Raw genomic sequence first — 24,657 nt, forward strand, 5'->3', positions numbered from 1 at the left:
CAAGTGGTGGATATGGGCCCCACATGGGAGTGCAAGCCAGGATTGTGCCCCTGACCAATGATTTGGTCAGCCATTTTTTTTGTTTCAAAGTGCTCCCATTGTACAGGGGCCATGGGAGGACCTACATGTTTCTTCCCCCTGACCCCATGAACTTCAGCAGGGTCACTGGCAGGGATCGGGACAGGCACATCTCGGTACTAATGCCAACATGTGACATCCCGCTGATTTTGGGACCTACATTTTTAATTGCGAAGCCAATGTAGGTCAAACGGCTCTTCAAAGACAGGATAGCCACACACAGAAACATGGCATAATCATCTTCTCCCAGCAACTACAACATCTCAGGCAATAAACAACAATGTTGTATCTAAAAGATTACACTAAGAGCTAGTCTTGCACAAATGGATATGGGAAATGAACTATACAGAATAAATCCTGTAAACCACTGCCTGGATTGTGTAGGTTGTACAGTACTTTTCAGGTACGTGCCAATTAGTGACTATGTGGCCAATACACGTAGTTTCTGAGAAAATCGTTGGAAAAGTATTTACTTCTGAGAAACGTGGTTCATATAAATGAGTACACCAGAAGAAATAGCTTTAAATGAAAATGAGAAACATATCTGGGATCCACAAGCCAATTAATTCCAAAGTGACTTAAATTTCCTAGGGCAAAAAACACGCTCTATCAATCATGCAATAGGGACAAGAAGACGTCCACATTTATTATTTAAGATAGGAACATTGTAGTAAATAACATTCAATGCAAGTATTGAAAAGTCCCCGAGAAATGCTTTGAGACATCATTAAAATAAATACTTTAGAATACAGTTGTACAATGGCTTCATTCTAGAGTTTCCATAGCAATAATATTTATACTTGTTTGCAGCCAAAGACATTAATTTTTAAAATATATTCATACATGGCTGGCAACAGCTGCCGATTCTTTATTTGCACACAGGCTGGAGCACTGAAGCCTCTCAGTAGCCATCAAAATGCTCTGTGTCCCTTTGTTGTCCAGTATAACAAAAAGCACTGCCCCCAGTCAGAGATTCACACAAGCAAAGACAGCATTCAAAGTAACATTGTGTTCTTTAAAATGTGTAATGCCCAAGATCCAGGTAGTTTTTAAAATCTTATTCAAGCAATGATTTCCACAATTTTAAAAAAGGTGCAAAAACAGCAAGTCAGGGTGATTTGTATTCTGAGCGAGCTGATATTTTGATTGCAACTTTATTAAATATATTTTTGGTCCCAATTACAAAATAACTCCAAACTCTATAGTAACTTAATTTTCTAATTGTTTAACAAGGTTGTCCATTTTTGTTAACAGAGTTGCAGCTACTTACAAATTCAGTTTTACATACAGACCAGGATCATGCAGCACTATTCAAAGTAGGATGCACATGTACAACAAGCTTCAAAAGAATAACCATAAAAATTCAAAGCATCAGTGTATGACTACATGGTGCATTGGAGCAATGAAATCAGAGGCCACGATATTGACTGGGGTGGGTTGCCTACACGGGGGAAGGAGATTTGGTTGCCGCATACCGTGGAGTTTGTGTGTTTTTTTTAAAAACAGGATCTCCGCCCGGAAGTCAGCCTGATTGACAGGCTTTCTCCCTGTCGGGCGGGGAACACTCTGGAGGAGGCCGCAGCAGAAAGTAGTGAGCCAGCTGCTACTGGGTTAGTGGGAGGGAGGAGCGGTCAGGTGTCCAGGGCGAGGGGATGGGGGAGGGGAGTATGGTCCGATCCCCAATCCTTGGGGAGGGGGATTGGCGGGGGGGGGGGGGGGGGGGGGAATGGCAGGCAGCACTCCTGCTCCTCCTAGCCCACAAGCAGTGCTGTAAAGGCACTTACCTTTTCCCCGAAGCCTCCTTGTATCTGTCGGGTTTCCCTGAGGTCTGGGAAGCCTGACGGCCAAGGTTAAACCTGGAAGACAGGTTAAATCTGAGGCACGTTGCCTCATTATAATATTTAAATGGCTCAAGTTTCTGAGGGAGATTGACAGAGTAGATGTTGAGAGGTTGTTTCCCCTGGCTGAAGAGTCTAGAACTAGGGGACATATTCTTAGAATAAGGGGTCGGCTATTTAAGACTGAGATGAGGAAGAATTTCTTCACTCCAAGGGTTGTGAATCTTTGGAATTCTCTACCCCAGAGGGCTGTGGATGCTGAGTCGTTGAGTATATTCAAGACAGAGATCGATAGATTTTTGGACTCTAGGGGAATCAAGGGATATGGGGATCGGGCAGGAAAGTGGATTCGAGATCGAAGATCAGCCATGATCTTAGTGAATGGCGAAGCAGGCTCGAAGGGCCTCAACTACAATACTAACCACTTTTCATCAGCTTTGTTCAGTTGGTAGCATTCTTGCCTCTGGGTCAGAAGGTTGCAGGTTGGAGCTCAACACCAGGACTCACGTTCACAATCTGGACTGATACTCCAGTGTACTAGTAAAAGAGGACTACATTGTTGGAGGTGCCAACTTTGGGATGAAATGTTAAACCAAAGTCTCATCTGCCTATTCTGGTTGTTCAAGTGGACAGTTAGAGCCCATGACACTACTGGAAGAGTAGGGAATGCTCCCAGTATCCTGGCCAAGATTCATCCCTCAGTCACTATCAAAAACACTGATCTTCTAGCTCATTGTTGTTTGTGGTGCAGAATGACTGCTGTATTTGCCTATGAAACAACACTTCAAAAGCAATTCATTAAAGACCTTTGGGATGTTTTAACATGATAATGCAAATTTTCTCTCGCATAGATTTATCTATAGAGTATAGAATATTCAGGGATGATCTAGTTGAGGTGTTTAAGATGATTAAAGGAATTGATCGAGTAGATAGGAGAGAAGCTATTTCCTCTGTTGGAGGAGTGCAGAACAGGACAGGTATAACCTTAAACTTAGAGCTAGGCCATTCAGGGGTGATGTCATGAAGCACTTCTTCACACAAAGAGGAGTGGAAATCTGGAACTCTTCACCCCAAAAAGCTGTTGCAGCTCGGGGTCAATTGAAAAGAGCTGGGGGGGGGGGGGGGGGGGAGGTTGTGCTGGAGAGGTAAACCTGGATGTTGTCCCTGTGCTTACATGTAATGTTTCTGATCATTTCAATCCTAAATATAAGCCTAAATGTATAAAGAGGCTTCTCTGAGGCAAGGGTATTAAGAGATATAGGCCTAGAAATTCAGTTCTGACGCTATTGCGGCGCTAAAGTCGGGCGCTCGTCAAATTTAGCGCCCGCCGGAAAGTGCAGGCGAGCTCGCCGAAATTCAGTAGATTTGGCCAACTTTTTGGCCGAGCGCTGCACAAGGCGTTGGAACCCTGTGTTCAGGCGCTAATCCGGCGATGCAGCCTAATAACGCCGATTCCGGGCGCAGCGCAGGTGCGATCATGTGGTGAGTGTCAGCAGACACCCTGACGCCGGCCAGCTCTTAAAGGGGGAAGGGTCAACTTTGACTGCAGCCACGCCCTGCATGCTGTAGCCCTGCAACTAGGCCTCAGGAGTGGTTGTGTGGCATATCAACGCCTGGAGGACATGGAGAGGGCCCGTGAAAGAGCCGAACGCTTCTCTGAGCATGCGCTGGGTGTGCTCCTTCATGGGGTGCGCAAAAGAAGGCGGGTCGTTTGCCCGGCTAGTGGCAGGAAGGCTCCCAGGAGCCAGTTCAGGGAGGCCTGGACCAAAATTGCCCGGAGGGTCTCCTCCAGCTCAGATGTTCCCAGGAGTGCGGACCAGTGCCGCAAGAAATACAACGACCTATGTCGGCTGGTCAAGGTGAGTACCCTTTCCAATGTCCCCCTCATCCTTGCATGTGCACCTCCCATTAGGGCCAAAGGGACATCCAAGGTCTAATGGCCAGCCCTGCTGCCGCTGCAATGGCACTTGCATGTTAATCAAGAGCTCTTTCTGCACTTACCACACTGTGCAAGCTATTCCACCATGGGAGGCCTCACACAGAGCACCACACTGTGCAAGCTATTCCACCATGGGAGGCCTCACACAGAGCTACAGGGCACCACACTGTGCAAGCTATTCCACCATGGGAGGCCTCACACAGAGCTACAGGGCACCACACTGTGCAAGCTATTCCACCATGGGAGGCCTCACACACAGCTACAGGGCACCACACTGTGCAAGCTATTCCACCATGGCAGGCCTCACACACAGCTACAGGGCACCACACTGTACTTAGACGCCCTCCTTTCTCTTGCAGGCCAAGCTGGCGAGGAACGCCAGGAGCCTCCGTGTCACTGGTGGAGGCCCTCGCGAGTTCCAGGAGCTGACGCCTCTGGAAGAGAGGGTGGCCCGACTGCTGCGGCACCCGGTGATTGGGCCTGTGGCGATCGGCGACGCCGACCCTATACTGGAGCCCACTGGTGAGGACAGGACCGGCTGCACCTCTATCCTTGCCCTCGCGCATCAGATCTACATCCTTCCCCAGTGGCCGATAAATGCGCATAATGCACCAGTGCGGCCTCCCTCGCTGTCGGCCTGTCCTCACTCTAAAGCTACACTTGTGCCTTCCTGCTTTCAGCTGGTGAGGAGGAGGTGCTCCCTGAAGCCCACACAGCCAGGCCCTCGGAGGAGGAGGACGTGGAGGAGCAGCAGGAAGGCGCCACCTCGGGGGAACCCTCCTCCGCTCCAGGACATGCCAATGAAGGGGATACGTCTGGCGTGCCGGAGAGCCAGGGGGAGGGGAGCCCCGAACCTGGTCCCAGTGGCATGGACGCCCGCGGCAAGGCTCCGGCGGCACGCGACCCTTCTGCCCAGAGGGGGGAGGCGGTGGAGGGGAGGGCAGAACCTGGTGTCAGTGGCGTGGCCGCACGCGGCAGCGCTCCGGCGGCACGCCAGCCTTCTGGCCAGAGGGTGGAGGCGCCCTCCAGTCCGGACTCGGACGTCGCCCAGGAGGTGCGCCTCCTGGACGAGATGTCGGCGGCGTCGGAGCGCCGCCACGTGGAAATCATGGAGGTGCTGGCACAGATGCCTCAGGCCATCGAAAGCCTCTCTCAAAGTGTGGTGGCTTTCGGCCAAGCCCAGGCCAGGGGCCTCGAGGTTTTCGCTGCAGCGCACGCCAGGGGGGTGGAGCTCCTTGTGGCAGCGCATGAGAGGGGGGTCGAGCAACTCGAGGCAGCGCAGCACGCCAGTCGCCAGCTGAGAGGTGCTGTCCAGACAATGGGACTGCAGATGCGGGGACATGCCGGCGCAGTTGGGGCACTGACTTCTGCGACCCTCGCACTGGCGGGGAGGCGTCGCCAGGCCAGGCGCCGCCCTGCTGCCGCACACCGGTCTGGCCACCCACAGTTTGGCGCGCTTGCTCCCCGGCCAGGCCGCCCGAGTGCACGTGTGTCTGGCGACCAGCGCGCGCCTGGCATCACCCACCTTGTACCCATTGGTGCAGGCGAGCCTGCCACTCCCCCAGCCACGGTGCAAGGAGCTCCTGCAGCCAGTGAAGAGGGCCACCCACAGCTGCAGCAGCCACCAGCCGGCCCCTCCCGGGCCCGCCCTCGTGTAGGCCGACCCCCAAGGGCATCTGGCGAGACGCCTTGTCGCCCTGAGGATCCTTCCCCCAGCCTCGGCACAGCCTCACGGCCCAGCTTGAGGCGCAGCAGCAGGACGGGCCGGGGCAAAAGACGCCTGTCCACACACTCGCCCTCTCGCCACACCCAATAGAGTGTGTTCACCGAGGGTTTGGGTGATGCGGGGGCTTCTGTTCTGGGGGGCATTATGTGTTTTTGTTTTATGGGGGTCTTTGTGTTGTTGGGGGGGCTTGTTTTTGTTAGGCCAGTGACGAGGCCATTTGGATGCGGATGTTATGTTAGTCCTCCCCAGGTTTTGGGAGTGACAGAAGTTTGTTACTGTTTTTTGGGGGTCTTCTCTGTTTTGCTCTTCCATGTGGGAAGGGCCCTGAGGTTTTCAAATAAAGATGTTTATTTATTCACCATGTGCAGGTGTCATGTTTCAAGTGGTTGTTGGGTTAACCGGCTGAGGGCTTGCGAAGCGGCTGCGTTCAGTGGGCCAGGCCATTCCCTGACAGGGGGCCTAGAAGTGTCGAGCAATAAGCCCCCGGCGGACGGCCCTTGGACCTTGTCGCTCCCTCCTGGCCTGGTGCTGCTCCTCCTCAGGGTCCTCCTGCTCGTCCTCCTGAGGTGGTGGCCCAATGTCAGGTGGCAGTGCCCGAGTCCTGCGGATAGCCAGGTTGTGGAGCATGCAGCAGACCACGGCGAACTGGGAGACTCTATCCGGCGAATACTGAAGAGACCCGCCCGAACGATCCAGGCAACGGAACCGTTGCTTGAGGACGCCTATCGTTTGCTCTATTAGGTTCCTTGTGGCTTGATGGCTTTCGTTGTATGCCAGCTCCGCTGGGGTCCTGGGCGCGCGGAGCGGGGTCATGAGCCATGTGCACAAAGGGTGCCCTTGTCCCCGAGAAGCCATCCCCTTGGTTGAGGCTGTGCCTGGAACATGTCAGCCACAGTAGTCTGTCGCAGGATAAAGGCATCGTGGATGCTTCCTGGGAAGCGGGCATTGACAGCTAGGATGCGCTGCCTGTGGTCACACACCAGCTGCACATTTAGGGAATGGTAGCCCTTCCGGTTGCGGTCTTGCTCGGCATTGCGGATAGGTGGCCGCATAGCCACATGCGTGCAGTCAATGGCGCCCTGCACCATGGGGAAGGCCGCGATCCTGGCAAATCCGAATGCACGCTGCTCCTGCTTGTGTTGGGTCATGGGGAAGGAGATGAATTGGTGGCTCCTCGCGAAAAGTGCTTCGGTGACCTGTCGGATGCAGCGATGCGCGGCGAACTGGGAGATGGTCGCGATGTCCCCAGCAGCGGCTTGGAAGGAGCCGCTTGCATAAAAGCTGAGAGCCACCGTGACCTTCACTTCCACCGAGAGAGACGCCCTGGACATGAGCTGTGGCTGCAAATCTGCATGAAGCCGCTGGCAGATCTCTTCAACCACCTCCCTTCTGAAGCGCAGCCTCTTAACACAATGCGCCACAGTCATGGTGAGATATGAGACCTGCTCCCGGTATTGCCTGACTGGGTAAGGCCTACGTTGGCGACGCCTAATGGCCCCTCTGCGTCTAGGCATGCCTGGGCCTGTCTCAAAGCGTATGCCAGCCCTTCGCACAAAATGTCGCAACTGAGGGTTGGCCCCCCATGCAGCCCCCATTACAAAGTTCCAACCAGCAAAATCACAAGGATGCAAATGTCAAAGCACTGGCTAGAAGCCAAAAAGACCTCTCCTATGGTGTCCGAAATCAGTAATCTCTGTGCCTTGCTCTCTGTGCAGAAATCCAAACCAGTCAAGTCATTGCAGCGAAATGGCTAGCTTTTATGGGTGAGTGGATGTGCCCTTTAATTAGCGCTCCCCGAATCCCACAGGGCCTCTGTTGAGTTCCATTTCACAGTTCTTAGTAGCGCCACGCCAACATCGGCCGGGCGCCACTGAATTTCCGGTTTGGGGCGCACAAACGGCGTTGCACGACGGAATGACGTCATAAGATGCGCGCGCAGCTGACCGGGCGCTAACACTTTGCGCCGGCGCTAAAGCCCAGCTGAATTTCGGCGTAGGCGCAGATCCGGCGGTGCCCGGGCGCTAAGTGGATAGCGCCGGAAATCTGGCGCTAACGTCTGGCGCAAACAGCTGAATTTCTAGGCCATCGAACCAAGGCAGGTAAACGGAGTTAACATACAGATCAGCAATGATCTAATTGAATGGTGGAACAGGCTCGAGGGCCTGAATGGGTTACTCCTGTTCTGATAATCTACATCCTAGGGTACTTAAGGAAGTGGCCCTAGAAATAGTAGATGCATTGCTGGTCATCTTCCAAAATTCTAGAGACTCTGGACCAGTTCCCATAGATTGGAGGGTAGCTAAATGTAACCCCACTATTTAAAAAAGGTGGTAGAGAGAAAACGGAGAATTATAGACCGGTAAGCCTGACATCGGTAGTGGGGAAAATGCTGGAGTCCATTATAAAAGATGTAATAACAGAGCACTTGGAAAACAGTGACAGGATCGGACAAAGTCAACATGGATTTACAAAAGGTAAAACATGCTCGACTAATCTACTGGAATTTCTTGAGGATGTAACTGGTAGAATAGATAAGGGAGAACCAGTGGATGTGGTGTATTTGGACTTTCAGAAGGCTTTCGATAAAGTCCCGCATAAGAGATTAGCGTGCAAAATTAAAGCACATGGGATTGGGGGTAAGGTACTGACTTGGATAGAGAACTGGTTGGCAGACAGGAAGCAAAGAGTTGGAATAAACGGATCTTTTTCCGAGTGGCAGGCAGTGACTAGTGGGGTACCACAGGGATCGGTGCTAGTACCCCAGTTACTCAAAATATATATTAGTGATCTAGATGAGGGAACTAGATGCAATATCTCCAAGTTATCAGACGACACAAAGCTGGGTGGGCGTGTGTGCTGCGAGGAGGATGCAGAGAAACTCCAGTATGATTTGGACACGTTGGGGGATTGGGCAGATGCAGTATAATGTAGATAAATGTGAGATTATCCACTTTGGTGGCAAAAACAGGAAGGCAGATTATTATCTGAACAGCAATAGATTGGGAGAAGGGGAAGTGCAACGAGACCTGGGTGTCCTTGTGCACCAGTCGCTGAAGGTAAGCATGCAGGTGCAGCAGGTGGTAAAGAAGGCAAATGGTATGTTGGCCTTCGTAGCGAGAGGATTAGAGTACAGGAGCAAGGATGTCTTGCTGCAGTTGTACAGGGCCCTGGTGAGACCACACCTTGAGTATTGTGTGCAGATTTGGTCGCCTTATCTGAGGAAGGATGTTCTTGTCATGGAGGGAGTGCAGTGAAGATTCACCAGACTGATACCTGGGATGGCAGGAATGACGTATGAATAGAGATTGGGTCAATTGGGCTTATATTTGCTAGAGTTTAGAAGAATGAGAGGGGATCGCATTGAAACTTATAAAATTCTAACAGGACTAGACAGACTAGATGCAGGAAGGATGTTCCCGATGGCAGGGGAGTCCAGAACCAGGGGTCACAGTCTAAGGATAAGGGGTAAACCATTTAGGACTGAGATGAGGAGGAAATACTTGTGGAATTCTCTACCACACAAGGCAGTTGAGGCCAATTCATTAAATATATTCAAGAAGGAGTTAGATATATTTCTTAAGGCTAAAGGGATCAAGGGATAAGGTGAGAAAGCAGGGACAGGGTACTGAATTTGGATGATCAGCCATGATCTCATTAAATGGCGGAACAGGCTCGAGGGGCCGAATGGCTTACTCCTGCCTTCTATGTTTCTATATTTATGTAAGCTTAATATTCATTTTGTTACTATTTAATAAACCTTTTGAAATTAATCATGGGTTGCACGCGAAGTAGTATCAGAGCTCCCAGTGTTTAAGATGAAATTGGTTAAATCACTACAAATGCCAATTTTAACATTTCTAATACAAAATTAATATAACCATGTTACTGAAGTCTTCACATATTGAACTAACTTGGACAGATCTCATAATATAGTTAAGCCTGTACCTTTCACATGGGAATACTAAATCCCACGGTTTACAACATTCTGCAGGTCCATATAATAGCAAAATACTGCGGATGCTGGAAATCTGAAATAGCAACAGAAAATGCTCACCTCTTTTTCCGGTACATCGATGACTGTATTGGTGCCGTTTCCTGCTCTCGCCCTGATCTAGATAAGTTCATTCACTTTACTTCCAATTTCCACCCTTCCCTCACCTTCACATGGTCCATCTCCGACTCTTACCTTCCCTTCCTTGACTTCTCCATCGCCATTTCTGGCGATCGGCTTTCGACAAACATCCACTACAAGCCCACCGACTCCCACAGCTACCTGGACTACATTTCCTCCCACCCCGCTTCCTGTAAGGACTCTATTCCATTCTCCCAGTTTCTCCGTCTCCGCCACATCTGTTCTGACGATGCCACCTTCCGTACCAGTGCTTCCGACATGTCTTCCTTTTTCCTCAACCGAGGATTCCCCTCTACTGTGGTTGACACGGCCCTTGACCGTGTCCGTTCTATTTCCCGCACTTCTGCTCTCACCCCTTTCCTTCTCCTCCCAGAACCACGATAGGGTTCCCCTTGTCCTCACCTTTCACCCCACCAGCCTCCACATTCAACGGATCATCCTCCGCCATTTCCGCCACCTCCAACGTGATCCCACCACCAAACACATCTTCCCCTCACCTCCCCTTTCAGCATTCCGAAGGGACCACTCCCTCCGCGACACCCTGGTCCACGCCTCAATCACCCCCAACAGCCCTTCTCCTTCACCTGGCACCTTCCCATGCAAGTGCAGGAGATGCAACACATGCCCTTTTACCTCCTCCCTTCCCACTGTCCAGGGCCCCAAACACCCCTTCCAGGTGAAACAGCAATTTACTTGTACTTCTTGCAATATACTGTATTCGCTGCTCACAATGTGGTCTCCTCTACATTGGGGAGACCAAACGCAGATTGGGCGACCGCTTTGCGGAACACCTCTGTTCAGTCCGTAAGGGTGAGCTTCCGGTCGCCTGTCACTTTAATTCACCGCTTCACTCCCACTCTGATCTTTCTGTCCTCGGCCTATTACATTGTTCCAATGAAGCTCAACGTAAGCTCGAGGAACAGCACCTCATCTTTTGATTAGGCACTTTACAGGCTGCCGGACTCAACATTGAGTTCAACAATTTCAGATAATTATCCCTGCCCCCATTTTTCATGCAGTATGATTTTTGCCACTCCCATTTGCAACATTTTATCTTCCCTGCCTCTTACAATAGTACAGGATGTTCTTTCAATTCCTTCCTCCCCTCCTAACCCCCCACCCCCGTCTCTGCACCTGCTTAATATGTTACATCTCCAGCTTTTTCCAGTTCTGATGAAGGGTCCCAGACCTGAAACGTTAACTCTGTTTCTCTCTCCACGGATGCTGCCTGGCCTGCTGAGTATTTCCAGCATTTTCTGTTGTTATTTCATTCTCTAGGTCCATCTTACTTCCCTCTAACAGATCTGAAACAGGCTCTTTGTTGCACAAGGAATGCGCTAATTCTAACATGTGAGGGAGCTGCGTGGCGTGCACTTATTAGAACTTCAAAAGGTCAGACATTCAGCCCACATAGTCCTTAATGAAAATTACAACGTCCTGAATAAGCACCACAAACTCAGTGTCACCAGCGGTGCTCAAAAAAGCAACTAACTTGCCAGCTAAGGTTTTGCCCAGCTAGCAGCTCAATCAATTAAAACGTCCTATTGAAAATAGCTATCTACAAAGATTTCGCAGAGTTTGAGCAACAGATAGCATTACTTATATGGGGTGATTTCCTGAGCATACATTGATGGCAAGAAAACCTTGGAAAATGTTCGGCAATGTGCCAGGGATTCACCAACACATGCTGCTGGTAGACTAGTTATTGCACCCCCACCTATGTGTACTAGGAAAATTACCCCCGTGTCAGCATGACTGAACAAGAAGTTAGTATTTTTTGATGGACAACTCATACTTGAAACATTTTTGGGGCTTTAAATAAATATAACAGTTACAACATTGAAATCCATCTTTTAATGTGTTTGCATATCTAATAGAATCATACAGCACAGAATGAGGCCATTCAGCACATCATGCCTGTACTGGCTCTTTGAAAGAGTTATCCAATTAGTCCCACTGCCCTGCTCTTTCCCCATAGCCCTGCAAACGTTTCCTTTTTAAGTATATATCCGATTCCCTTTTTGAAAGTTGCTGTTGAACCTGCTTCCACCACCCTTTCAGGCAATGCATTCCAGATCATCAAAACTCACCACGTAAAAAATGATTTCCTCATCTCTCTTTTGATTCTTTTGCCAATTATCTTAAATGTTAGTGATGTTCTGTTCTTTACTGTGGCCATATCCAACTTAACAGACATCATGCAATTCATGATTGTGGGTAGTTATATATAAACAATGGCCTGTTTTTATGAATGACATTAGTAGCTCAGAGGTAAGTGATGATAATACTTTATCATCCCATTATGTTTTCATCATCCCATCATGTTTTCAGTCAATTTAAAAAGGAAAACACAAGTGAATCTTCAAGGCAGCAGAGAGACCAGGTTCTTCCTAAACCAGACAATGAGCTAGATGAATGTTACAATTTTTGCTCTTTTGTTTAAAAAGTGTACTAGTAGAAACAGACAACTTTCCTGGCAGTTCAGTGTGTTTGGTAGGGTGGAGTAAAGGGAAGATATAACTAAGTAACAAATCCAAAAGGAATGCTGCTAAACAGGTGCTCAACTGGTATTAGCAGCAGTGTGTGTGCACATTTCTGGGAGAAGTAGAAAAACAGTGCTGACAGGAAACCATGGCCATCAACTACCTCAGAGCTGTTCTGCTCCAGCACTGTAATTTCCCAGATATACACGGGAGACAGAGAGAGAAATAGAGGCCCCGATATTAATGGAGGTGGGGGCAGGGCGGTGCAAACGAGCCCCGAAGCGGGCAGCAAATCCGGGGATGTGGAGGCCTAGCTGACCTGAACAACTGAGTCTCATTGGCATAGATTTGTTCGCTAGCCTGCCCGAACCCGGCCAGATCCACTCCTGGCCAACAAGGAGACCCAAAATTAAATTTAATTACTTACCTGCCTAGGCCTCTTCTGGCTCATGATCCACCTCCCGGCATGACTGGTCAGAAGCCATCACTGCTCCCCCACTCGGGTTGCCAACTAAAATTGCAAATCGGGCCCCAGTCTGCATATTTAAAGAATGACTCCGCTGGCATCCTGCAGGTATCCCGCTGAAAAGAGGTTAACATCAAGACACAGTGTGAAGGTAGGGAGATCAAAAGAGGGCAAGTAACTGCCCTCATTTTAACTGCCTTCACACCTGGTGGAAACCAAGCATCATAATGTGATGTGTGCTGGATGGCAATATTGGACAAATGTGCACGACCACCCTCAACTAGTGCCTAACAAGCCATTAATATGGCACAAATCATTGTCCGGTCAGGGCACTAGTTTGATTGGTTTGCCAGATTTCCTATGAATATTTTCTGTTTGCTTTATTGAACAAAAACAAAGGATTTGAGAACTTGGCCCAATTCAACAAATGACTCCCGAATACTGCATGAACAATGACGCTACAAACCAAGCCATATAATTAGCACAGGTAGGAGTGGCTTTTTTCCCCCTCCCAGTACAGAGGTTACCTCTCAGGCTTACTCATGTCTTGCTACAATCTTAGCAATTACATTAGAGGTGGTGAAATTGGACTTCGGTGGTAGTGCAAATCGTCATTAACAAATTGGCAACCAGTTTCACAACCTGACAAATTCTCTTTTAAAAATAAAATTGTGCGGGATATAAAACTGGCTACTGACTCGCTATCACTCGTTTCTTGCTACCGCCGAAGCTCGACTTCACCTCCAAAGTGTCATTATGGACTGTGCTGCATTTAAATATCCAAGCAAATTAAAAAAGATCTAGGAATTATTACAGTTCACTTAACATATCTTCCAAACACAAATGATACATCTGACAATCAATGGTTTAATTAGTGTCAGTCATGTCATAATGATGTTATTACAAATTACTGCATATTTCCATAATAGAATAGTTCCACCTTGATCACATGACCTTATCACTGTACTCCAATTATTCCTCCATTACAGCACACAAAAACATTTCAATAGTGAGACTTTACCAGTTCTACTGGGGGGGAAAGCGGGGGGTAGGAGGAAAACCCACGGGGATTTAATCTGTTTTGGATTGAAGAATTCTATACATATATTTAAATTTAATCCAATTCAGAAAAAAAAAGCAGAGCATAGATTTCACCTTTAAGGTTGAAAATACCCACTAGTTCACACTACAATATGAACCATGCCATAAAATAATTACAGACAAATAAAAAATTAGTGATATTTCACTAGAAGGGCTGGGTTACAGCACAGTCTTTCAACCTCTGGGAACACAATCGAACTTAATGGGATAAAATTCTCTAGTCTGTTAGCCACAGAGTCCTCAATGAAAATAGCATGTGCAACCTTAAACTGAAATTAAGCTGTAGGTTACTGGTGTTACGAACACAATGCACTGTTCTAAAATTCCTCTCAGCTGCATTAGTGGAGGCACCAACCTATTTATTTTAAACAGGTAAATGTCAGAGAGAAAGAGAGAGAGAGAGAGAGAGAGAGAGAGAGAGAGAGAGAGAGAGAGAAAAAGAGAGAGAATTTCAGACCAGCAATGTAATTCCAGAGCACCAGTTCCTCATGGGCACAGGTCCACTGCACAAACCTACAGCACCAACTGGCAGTCTCAGTCATTGTATAGGATTCTCACTGGTGCATTAGGGGGTGCTCCTGTAAAGCTGGGGTTAAAGCTGATCGTCATTGAGGCAGCTTTATCCTGCTATTAGCTCATGCTATACTTAACCTAAGATTGCTTGATGCTGAAGTGGCTGCAAAGTAATAAAATGATCTATTTCCCCATACTGATTACATAGAACTTCACCTTTTAATTTAATACCCAAGAATGCACTAAAGTTGCTAATACTGTATAATTTGACAAAATCTTACACAATCTGCATAGCATTGCCCCTATCTAAATAAATGGTGGTGAATGGTGATCATTTTCTCATTGTAGAAGCAGACTAAGATCTGACTGTTCACAATACAATTACTAGAAGTAATTTTAATTTTCTTTACAAATCATAAATGACACAAGATGGTTGATCAATTTTTTAAAAATTGCTTAAAGATGAAAATCAAGCCCAGACTCTAGTGTTCTTACAGTGCCACCTGCTTAAAGTTTTTAAGTAGAGCCCCTGTGACTTGCAGTGTCTTGTATCTGTGCTTACTACGTCAAATAACAAAACAGAACAGAAACATTTTCGGGTTAGCAGCCGATAACATCAAGTACAACTGGGTCAACCATTAAGGTGGAAGGAGGGGGAGGGGTTCAAAGGCAATAAGGATTTTTCTTAATACAGGAAACTTTCTGCTATCCGGCACTGACGGGACCGAGCTGGTGCCGTAACATCAAAAGTGCCGGACATACCAGAGTTAATGTTTAAACATACAGAACTGAGAAGCTCCATGTGAATCAACAAACCCTGTTGCTTAGCAACAGCTTCAAAACAATCGGCTGCAGCTGCAAGCGTCTGTAGCTGAAGCTGTTGCTATAGCTACAGACCTTGCAGTGCTTGACTGGGGAAAAAAAAGCAACGAGAACTAAAAAAATATAGAAAACGGCTCCTGATTTTTGCCGTTAGATCGAGTATTCCGGACATATAACCTCCGGATAAACCAAAGTTTCCTGTACTCCCCTGGCAATGCACCACAACCATCTTTGAAGAACACTCTATAGGGGTAATTTTACCTCCACATTGTCGACTGGAAACCTTGTCGACAGCAGCCCATACCAGAAATTCGGGCGTGTGCTGCCCACGATTTTTCAGCCAGAATGGTATTGTGAAGGAATAAGCCATATTTCAGAAAAATACATCATATGAACAGAATTCTGATTTTATTAATAAATGATATACTGGGTTTAATAATCTAAAGTCTCAACGACACAAGCTGTGCAAACAGGCTTCTGAGATGAGATGGGATTGTTTGATAACACAAAAGTTGTGAACACCACAAGCTTTTGAACTGGGAATTGGTTAAAAATACTAAAACAATGGCCCTATTGAAATAGCAGTTTGGTGCTTCCAGAAGGTCTGGAGTTTGAAAGAAACACACTGGAATGACCCAAGTAAAGTGTTAAAAACTGATGCTGTGAACAGGAACACAGAATATTAAAAAAACCATGTGCCTTTGTAAAAGTAACATCAAATGAAACAGGAAACACAATTATAATATAACCAACTAAGATGGCTAGGAAAACAAATACCCTAGTTGAAATGTCTTTAATTTACATGTTGTAAATATGATACCTACAGAACACTTTGAAGATATGACTTCAATAGGTGCACCAAGCAATCACACGGTTTTTGTATTGAACTTGGAACACCATGGAGACAGGAGTCTGTGGTTATAACCAGTTTATCCAATATTAGAATTGAATAGAAGCCCTTCGATAAGAATGACATCAAAGAGATAAATCTGTTGTAACCATTTTTTGATGTTTTTGGAGCACCTAAAGGTAGAGACATAATTATGCATGCAGCAGTTAAATTGACAGCAAGAATAGAAAAAAGTCAACAGGAAGATGAATAGAGATAGAGATAATTAGCTTACATCAGCAAAAAACTTCAAAGGATAAACCACTAAAAAAAGGTATAAAAATAAAGCTTTTCAGAATAGAAAGTCAGAAGTCGCTGGGAAGGGGCAAGCAATTCTCGGCTTCAGAACCACTCTGTAAGCCTACAACTCCGAGTCTCGGGTAATCAAGGTATTTGATTTTGGTGGATATCCTGGATTAGAATAATAAGAAATGTAAAAATGTACGAAGTTAAGATTTGAGAATAAGAATCTCTGAGAATAAGAAATGTAAGCTATTTATTTTTGAACTGTTAGTTGCGATTGACTCACAAGCTGTTAACTGTATGTCGGCTCTTAAATAAATCTATATATTTTTAGAATTGTCTCAAGTAGTATTTCTGTATCAAACTCGCGAACTCAATTTCTGTACACTCTTGTAAGGAGTTGCAGAATTCTGGGGGGTATTCCGGACCCTCATAATATCCGGAAGGTTACAGTCTAGTTAAACTTATTAAAAGTGCTATCCGGAGGATGGTAACATCTTCACTTCATTCCTTTCCTTTAGGGAGAGATAGTCTGAACCTTTAGACCCAATTAAGCGTCTTATAGAATTCGGCTATCTTTAACTTTAGCTGAAGGTGAACGTCTGGGGAATACGCCTGATCTGGGGTAGCCCGAAAAGGGCTAGGACTAGTAATTATCCCTTCAGTATGAAGGGGAGGTAACTAAGTGCCATAGGTGCTCAGTACACTGAATTAATGCCAGTGTTCTCTTACATTGTCTGGCTTGTTAAATTATTAAGCGTCTTTCTGCATTTCCTCCAGGTATCTGATGTGTTGCTCATGGCATTCACACTGGTTCCTACCTCCCACCATTCTTGTTGAGCAGTTTGCACAAAGTGGCTATGGCACTTCATCTCAGAGACCGTTTTGTGCATCACTTCCTCCATCAGAGTTTCTATGGCCCGATCAGGGACACATGCACTCCTGAAGTACTTGCGGACATGTTTTCAAACATAATGATGCTGCCTCAAAAAAAAAAAAATCACAGTATCTGCCCCTATACTTGCTGTTGCCTTTAAATCCTGCAGTAGCACCCGATTTCCCAATGAGATGCCAATGATGGGAATTTTTCACCCAGAGCTCACCTCCATTATGCACATGTTGGTGACCTTGCAAATAAACATGGGGTCAGGTACTCTTCTCAACACACCACTGGGCGTAAACCTAGCTGGAAGACATAGGCTAATAAAGCGCTAATCTAAATTAGGCAGGAATGAAGAACTACAAGAAATAAAGTTATTTGATCAGATATTTGTTTAATTTTCATGAAGTGACTGATGGGTCAGGCTATCAGGGTCATGTTTTAACCTTGATAAGCAAGGTATCAAAAAGAGGAGTAAGTGAGGAAGAGAGAGAAGAACTTCTTTACACAGAATGCTGCATGGAATGTTTTGCCACAGGGAATACTTGAGACAAAGAACACTGCATCCTTTAGAGGAAGAGTAGGTAAATAGTTGAAGCAGATAAATACACAGGACTATGGGGACAGCAAGGCAGTAGGCTTCGTTCTGTATTGCTCTAACAAAGAGCTGGCAAAGACCTGCTTTTGTTGTTAGTAGTCAGGAGAAGAAGGAAGAAGTCTGTGAATAGGTATAGTTCAGAGAATAGTCCAATGGTTGTGACATTTATGTGAAACAGTATTTTGAATTAGTTAGCTCAGTAATACAAGTTAGATGAGATATTTAAGAAATGTAATAACATCCTGCATATGCTTAAACAGTTGTAAGCTTGAAGCTCGATGGAGAAAATAGATGAAGCAGGAGAGAAGACTCCAGACAACTTACTAAAGCTGAACTCGGGACAGAATCAGCATGCTTCGGACAAATACAGATCTGTTATATATAACAGTTAAATAGTTACTTGATCAAAGAATTTTGTATGTTTTTACATTGTCATCCACGACACAGACTTAAACAGGAATACAATTGCTACCTGTTATTTTGCAACATAAACTGATAAGGGTTAATTTTGCCAATCACATACTGTGATCCTCAGAACTATGTATTACTGATATGCAGTGTTTCTCCTAAGGTGCGTGGCCCCACGCAGGTTGCTCACCAGCTCCGGCCGCTGGAAGAAATACCGCGGGTGCAGCTGCGCAGCAAATTTAAAGGGACCGCACATGAAAAAAATTAGAGGGAACATTGCTGATATATTAAGTTGAAGAACCCAGCTGAGGCTTCACATTTGTCAACAAAAGAAGATTTGTTCAAAGCGTTGGTATCATGGAGGGGGTCAGTTTCTAGAGCATCTGTTTGAAAACTCCATTGCAAGTCCACCATGTCAGCTACAGATGAACATTCGTGTTACAATATAAATGAAGCAACTATTTCAAGATGTCAAAATCTTGTTCATTCATGGTTTGTACTGTTACTTTAGTGAGCACCATCAATTTCAACAGCTAAAATTGATTGAAATGTGATGGTTTTTATTTTGATTGAGCTTTGTCATAGTGGTGTAAAAACGAATAGTTCAAGATGTGATGGCCTCTGCTATTAAACCAGATAGTGCTGTACTGAGACTGTATTGTTGGTGCAGTTTTAGAGCTTCTTAATTAATTTCCTTACTCATTGTGTAGCCCTCACAGAATGTCAGTTTAAGGCTGAATTTGAAAACAGACAGGTGTTAGAGGACTGCCAGAATAAAATGAACAATTTTCAGTCCTTTATCTGCTCCAGCTCCAAAATGAAGATGCTTCCTCCAATTCAACTCGATCAGCTGCTTCCTCAAAGGGAAGCTGGAGGGGGGCATGGAGGCGCTATTAACAGGGGCAGGATTTCTTTTACGTATTTGGGCCAGCCCACTTCAGGTGCAGATGGACGCCAATGCCAATTACTTCCATCCACTTGATAGTACGGGCATCCATAGAAGATAGGAGCAGGAGTAGGCCATTCGGCCCCTCGAGCCTGCTCCGCCATTCAATGAGATCATGGCTGATCATCCAAATTCAGTACCCGGTCCCTGCCTTCTCCCCATATCCCTTGATCCCTTTAGCCTTAAGAAATATATCCAACTCCTTCTTGAATATCTATCTATCTATCTATATAAACGGATCGATCTGGCTGTCTGTCTGTCTGTCCGGCTATGCACTCGAAAGTTATAGAGCGTACCTACACGTGCGTTACATCAAAAGAAAGCTTACGATTCCAAAACGGTCGTAAGCGTATTTACGTTTCGGCCAGACAAAAATTGCGCCCGCGGTATCCAAAAAACGTTCAAAATTCCGCTCATTAGCATCTAGGGTGGGAAACTAGATTAAAAGGTACAGTATGACAGTAGATAAGCAATGGCAAACATTTTTTTTTTTTTAATTCACGACAAATATACATTCCCTTAAGGAATAAAAGCCCACAAGAAAAATGGTCCAACTGCGGCCAACAAAAGAAGTTAAAGATAGTATTAGATTAAAGGAAGAGGCTTATAATGTTGCCAAAAAGAGTAGTAAGCCTGAGGATTGCGAGGATTTTAGAATTCAGCAAAAGATGACCAAGAAATTGATGAGAGAAAAGAGAATGAGATTAAACTAGCAAGAGGCATAAAAACAGATTGTAAAAGCTTCGATAGGTATGTAAAAAGGAAGGAGATTAGCAGAAGTAAACGTGGATCACTTACAGGCAGAGACAGGAGAAAATTATAATGGGGAATAAGGAATAATTAAACAAATACTTTGTATCATAAGAAACAGGAGCAGGAGTAGGCCAATCGGCCCCTCGAGCCTGCTCCGCCATTCAATAAGATCATGGATGATCCAATCTTGGCCTCAACACCACTTTCCTGCTCTCTCCCCATACCCCTTGACTCCCTTGTAGTTCAAGTGTCTGTCAATCTCTGCCTTGAATATATTCAATGACTCCGCCTCCATAGCTCTCTGGGGTAGAGAATTCCAAAGATTCACGACCCTCTGAGAAGAAAAAATTCCTCATCTCCTTCTTAAATGGGCGACCCTTATTCTGAAACTATGCCCCCTAACTCTAGATACCCCCACTAGGGGAAACATCCTCTCAGCAACCACCCTGTCAATCCCCCTCAGAATCTTATATGTTTCAATAAGATCACCTCTCATTCTTCTAAACTCCAATGAGTATAGGCCCAACCTGCTCAACCTTTCGTTATACGTCAACCCCTTCATCCCAGGAATCAACCTAGTGAACCTTTTCTGCACTGCCTCCAATGCAAGTATATCCTTCCTTAAATATGGAGACCAAAACTGTACACGTAGAAACATAGAAGATAGGAGCAGGAGTAGGCCATTCGGCCCCTCGAGCCTGCTCCGCCATTCAATGAGATCATGGCTGATCATCCAAATTCAGTCCCCTGTTCCTGCCTTCTCTCCATATCCCTTGATCCCTTTTAAGAAATATATCCAACTCCTTCTTGAATATATTTAATGAATTGGCCTCTACTGCCTTCTTTGGCAGAGATTCCACAGGTTCACCACTCTCTGGGTGAAGAAATTCCTCCTCATCTCTGTCCTAAATGGCTTACCCCTTATCCTTAGACTGTGATCCCTGGTTCTGGACTCCCCGACCATCGGGAACATCCTTCCAGCATCTAGTCTGTCTAGTCCTGTTAGAATTTTATAAGTTTCGATGAGATCTCCTCTCATTCTTCTAAACTCCAGCGAGTACAAGCCCAATCGACCCAATCTCTCCTCATACATCATTCCTGCCATCCCAGGTATCAGCCTGGTGAATCGTCGCTGCACTCCTTCCATGGCAAGAACATCCTTCCTCAGATAAGGCGACCAAAACTGCACACAATACACAAGATGTGGTCTCACCAAGGCCCTGTACAACTGCAGCAAGACATCCTTGTTCCTGTACTCAAACCCTCTCGCTACGAAGGCCAACATACCATTTGCCTTCTTAACTGCCTGCTGCATCTGCATGCTTACTTTCAGCAACTGGTGCACAAGGACGTCCAGGTCTCGTTGTACTTCCCCTTCTCCCAATCTATTGCCGTTCAGATAATAATCTGCCTTCCTGTTTTTGACACCAAAGTGGATAACCTCGCATTTATCCACGTTATATTGCATCTGCCATGCTTCTGCCCAATCACCCAACCTGTCCAAATCATACTGGAGGTTCTCGGCATCCTCCTCACAGCACACACTCTCACCCAGCTTTGTGTCATCTGCAAACTTGGAGATATTACATCTAGTTCCCTCGTCCAGATCATTAATATATATTGTGAATAGCTGGGGTCCAAGGACCGATCCCTGCGGTACCCCACTAGTCACTGCCTGCCACTCGGAAAAAGAGCCGGTTATTCCAACTCTTTGCTTTCTGTCTGCCAACCAGTAATCCAGATGCAGTCTCACCAGTGCCCTGTAAAGTTACATCAAAACTTCCCTACTTTTATACCCCATACCCCTTGCAATAAAGGCCAACATTCCATTAGCCTTCCTAATTACTTGCTGTACCTGCATGCTAACTTTGTGTTTCATGTATTAGGACCCCCAGATCCCTTTGTACCGCAGCATTTTGTAGTCTCAATTTAAATAATAATTTGCTTTTTCATTCTTCCTTCCAAAGTGGATAACCTCACATTTTCCCACATTATACTCCAGCTGCCAAACTTTTGCCCACTCATTTAACCTATCTATATCCCTTTGCAGACTCTGTCTTCCTCAGAACTTGCTAACCCACCTATCTTTGTATCATCAGCAAATTTGGCTACAGTACACTCGGTCCCTTCATCCAAGTCATTAATATAGATCGTAAATAGTTGAGGCCCCAGCACTGATCCCTGTGGCACCCCACTAGTTACTGATTGCCAACTGGAAAATTATCCTGACTCTGTTAGTTAGCCAATCCCCTATCCATGCCAAAATATTACCCCCAACCCCGTGCGCTCTTATCTTGTGCAGTAACCTTTTATGTGGCACTTTATCGAATGCCTTCTGGAAATCCAAATACACCACATCCACTGGTTCCCCTTTATCCACCCTGTTTGTTACATCCTCAAAGAACTCTAGCAAATTTGTCAAACATGATTTCCCTTTCATAAAACCATTTTGACTCTGCTTGATTGTCTTATGATTTTCTAAATGTCCTGCTATTACCTCCTTAATAATGGATTCCAGCATTTTCCCAATGACAGATATTAGGCGAACTGGCCTATAGTTTCCTGCTTTCTGGCTCCCTCCTTTCTTGAATATGGGCGTTACATTTGCGGTTTTCCAATCCGTTGGGACCTCTCCAGAATCCAGGGAATTTTGGTAGATTACAACCAATGCATCCACTATCTCTGCAGCGACTTCTTTTAAGATCCTAGGATGCAGGCCATCAGGTCCAGGGAACTTATCGGCCTTTAGTCCCATTAGTTTGCCTCGTACTTTTTCTCTAGTGATAGAGATTGTTTTAAGTTCCTCCCTCCCTATAGCCCCTTGATTATCTATTATTATTATTGGGATGTTTTAAGTGCCTTCTACTGTGAAGACCAATCCAAAATAATTGTTTCGAGTCTCTGCCATTTCTCTATTTTCCATTATTAATTCCCCAGTCTCATCCTCTAAGGGACCAACGTTTACTTTAGCTACTCTCTTCCTTTTTATATACACCTGTAGAAGCTCTTACTGTCTGTTTTTATATTATTTGCAAATTTACTCTCATACTCTATCTTCTCCTTTCTTTATAATTTTTTTTAGTCATCCTTTGCTGGTTTCTAAAAATTTCCCAATCCTCTGGCCTACCACTAATCCTCACAACATTGTATGCTTTTTCTTTCAATTTGATACCATCCTTAACTTCCTTAGTTAGCCTGGATGGTGCATCCTTCTCGTAGAGCCTTTCTTTCTCATTGGAATATACCTTTGCTGAGATTTATGAAATATCTCCTTAAATGTCTGCCACTGCTGATCTACCGTCTTACTCTTTAATCTATTTCCCAGTCCACTTTAGCCAACTCTGTCCTCATACCCTTGTAATTGCCTTTATTTAAGTTTAGGACACTAGTTTCAGACCCAAGTTTCTCACCCTCAAACTGAATTTGAAATTCTACCATGCTATGATCACTCTTTCCTAGGGGATCCTTTACTATAAGATTAATTAATCCTGTCTCATTGCACATTACCAGATCTAAAATAGCCTGCTCCCTGGTTTGTTCCTCAACATATTGCTCTAAGAAACCATCCCAAATACACTCTATGAACTCATTCTCAAGGCTACCCTTGCCAATTTGATTTGTCCAATCTATGATGATGATTAAAATTGTCCATGATTATTGCAGTACCTTTCTTACATCCCGCATTATTTCTTGATTTATACTCTGTCCTACAGTACAGCTACTGTTAGGGGGCCTATAGACTATGCCCACCAGGGACTTCTTACCCTTACTATTTCTTATCTCCACCCAAACTGATTCTACATCTTGAGCTTCCGAGCCAATATCATTCCTCAACACTGCAGTGATCTCATCTTTTATTAACAGAGCTACCCCACCTCCTTTTCCTTTCTGCCTATCCTTCCAAAATGTCAAATACCCCTGAATATTCAGTCTCTGTAATGGCTACCAAATCATACCCATTTATTTCTATTTGTGCCGTCGACTCATCTATCTTGTTACAAATGCTGCGTGCATTCAGATACAATTCCTTATCCAAGCTGCCACTGACCCACCCATTCCAAGAGCCTCAATTTTGTTAACTAGCCTTCTATGTGGTACTTTGTCAAATGGCTTCTGAAAATCCATGTAGACAACAGCCATTACATTCCCTTCATCAATGCGCTGTTACTTCATCAAAAAATTCAATTAGGTTAGTCAAACACGATCTGCCTTTTACAAACCCATGTTGGCTCTCCTTAATTAGCTTAAACATCTCCAAATGCCCATTAATTTTTTCCTTGATTATTGTTTCTAAAGATCCCAATTACTTGTCAACATCCTTGCTGGTGGTGAAGTGGAGGGGTGGAGGTTTAAAATGCTAAACGGTTACTTACCTCTGACCTTCAGCCTGTCTCAGTACCTCCAAGGTCACTCTGATCAGTGGCTGTCAGGGACAGGCAGTATATTATGGGAAACTTACAGCAGGAAAATGAAGTGGAGACGAGGAACACCCTTCCTGCCTCATTAGAATGCGATTGTTGGTTCTGCATTTACTGCAGGTGCAGGCCTAACTACAAACCCAAGGAAAGCCCCTGAAATCCCAGGGCAATGTAAACGGTCGCAGAGACTTGGCAAAGTGTGTTCTGTCTGGTTTTCCTAACCTTTGCATTCAGAGAAGTGGGTATTCCCTAGGGGAAAAGGTCAGAAATATCGAGGTCACGTGGAATGTTTAAAATGTAGCTGGATGTGAGAGTAGGAGTAGTAGGAGAGTTCGAGTAATAGAGGGGTGAGCTTTGATGGGTCAAGTGGCCTTTTCATACCCTTGAGTTTTCTTATGTCCCCACTCAATACCAGAAGTTTTGA

At 45.5% G+C, this 24,657-nt stretch overlaps 1 protein-coding gene across 1 annotated transcript in view; it reads right to left on the reverse strand.

Moving 5' to 3' along the window:
• The window catches only part of panx1a (pannexin 1a), a 68,231-nt gene that overhangs the window by 13,509 nt on the left and 30,065 nt on the right, over positions 1 to 24,657 (reverse strand). The window lies entirely within an intron of this gene.

This window comes from Somniosus microcephalus, chromosome 10, assembly GCF_052327205.1.
Source record: "Somniosus microcephalus isolate GS21.2 chromosome 10, FLI_Smic_1.0, whole genome shotgun sequence".
In the NCBI taxonomy this organism is placed as follows: domain Eukaryota; kingdom Metazoa; phylum Chordata; class Chondrichthyes; order Squaliformes; family Somniosidae; genus Somniosus; species Somniosus microcephalus.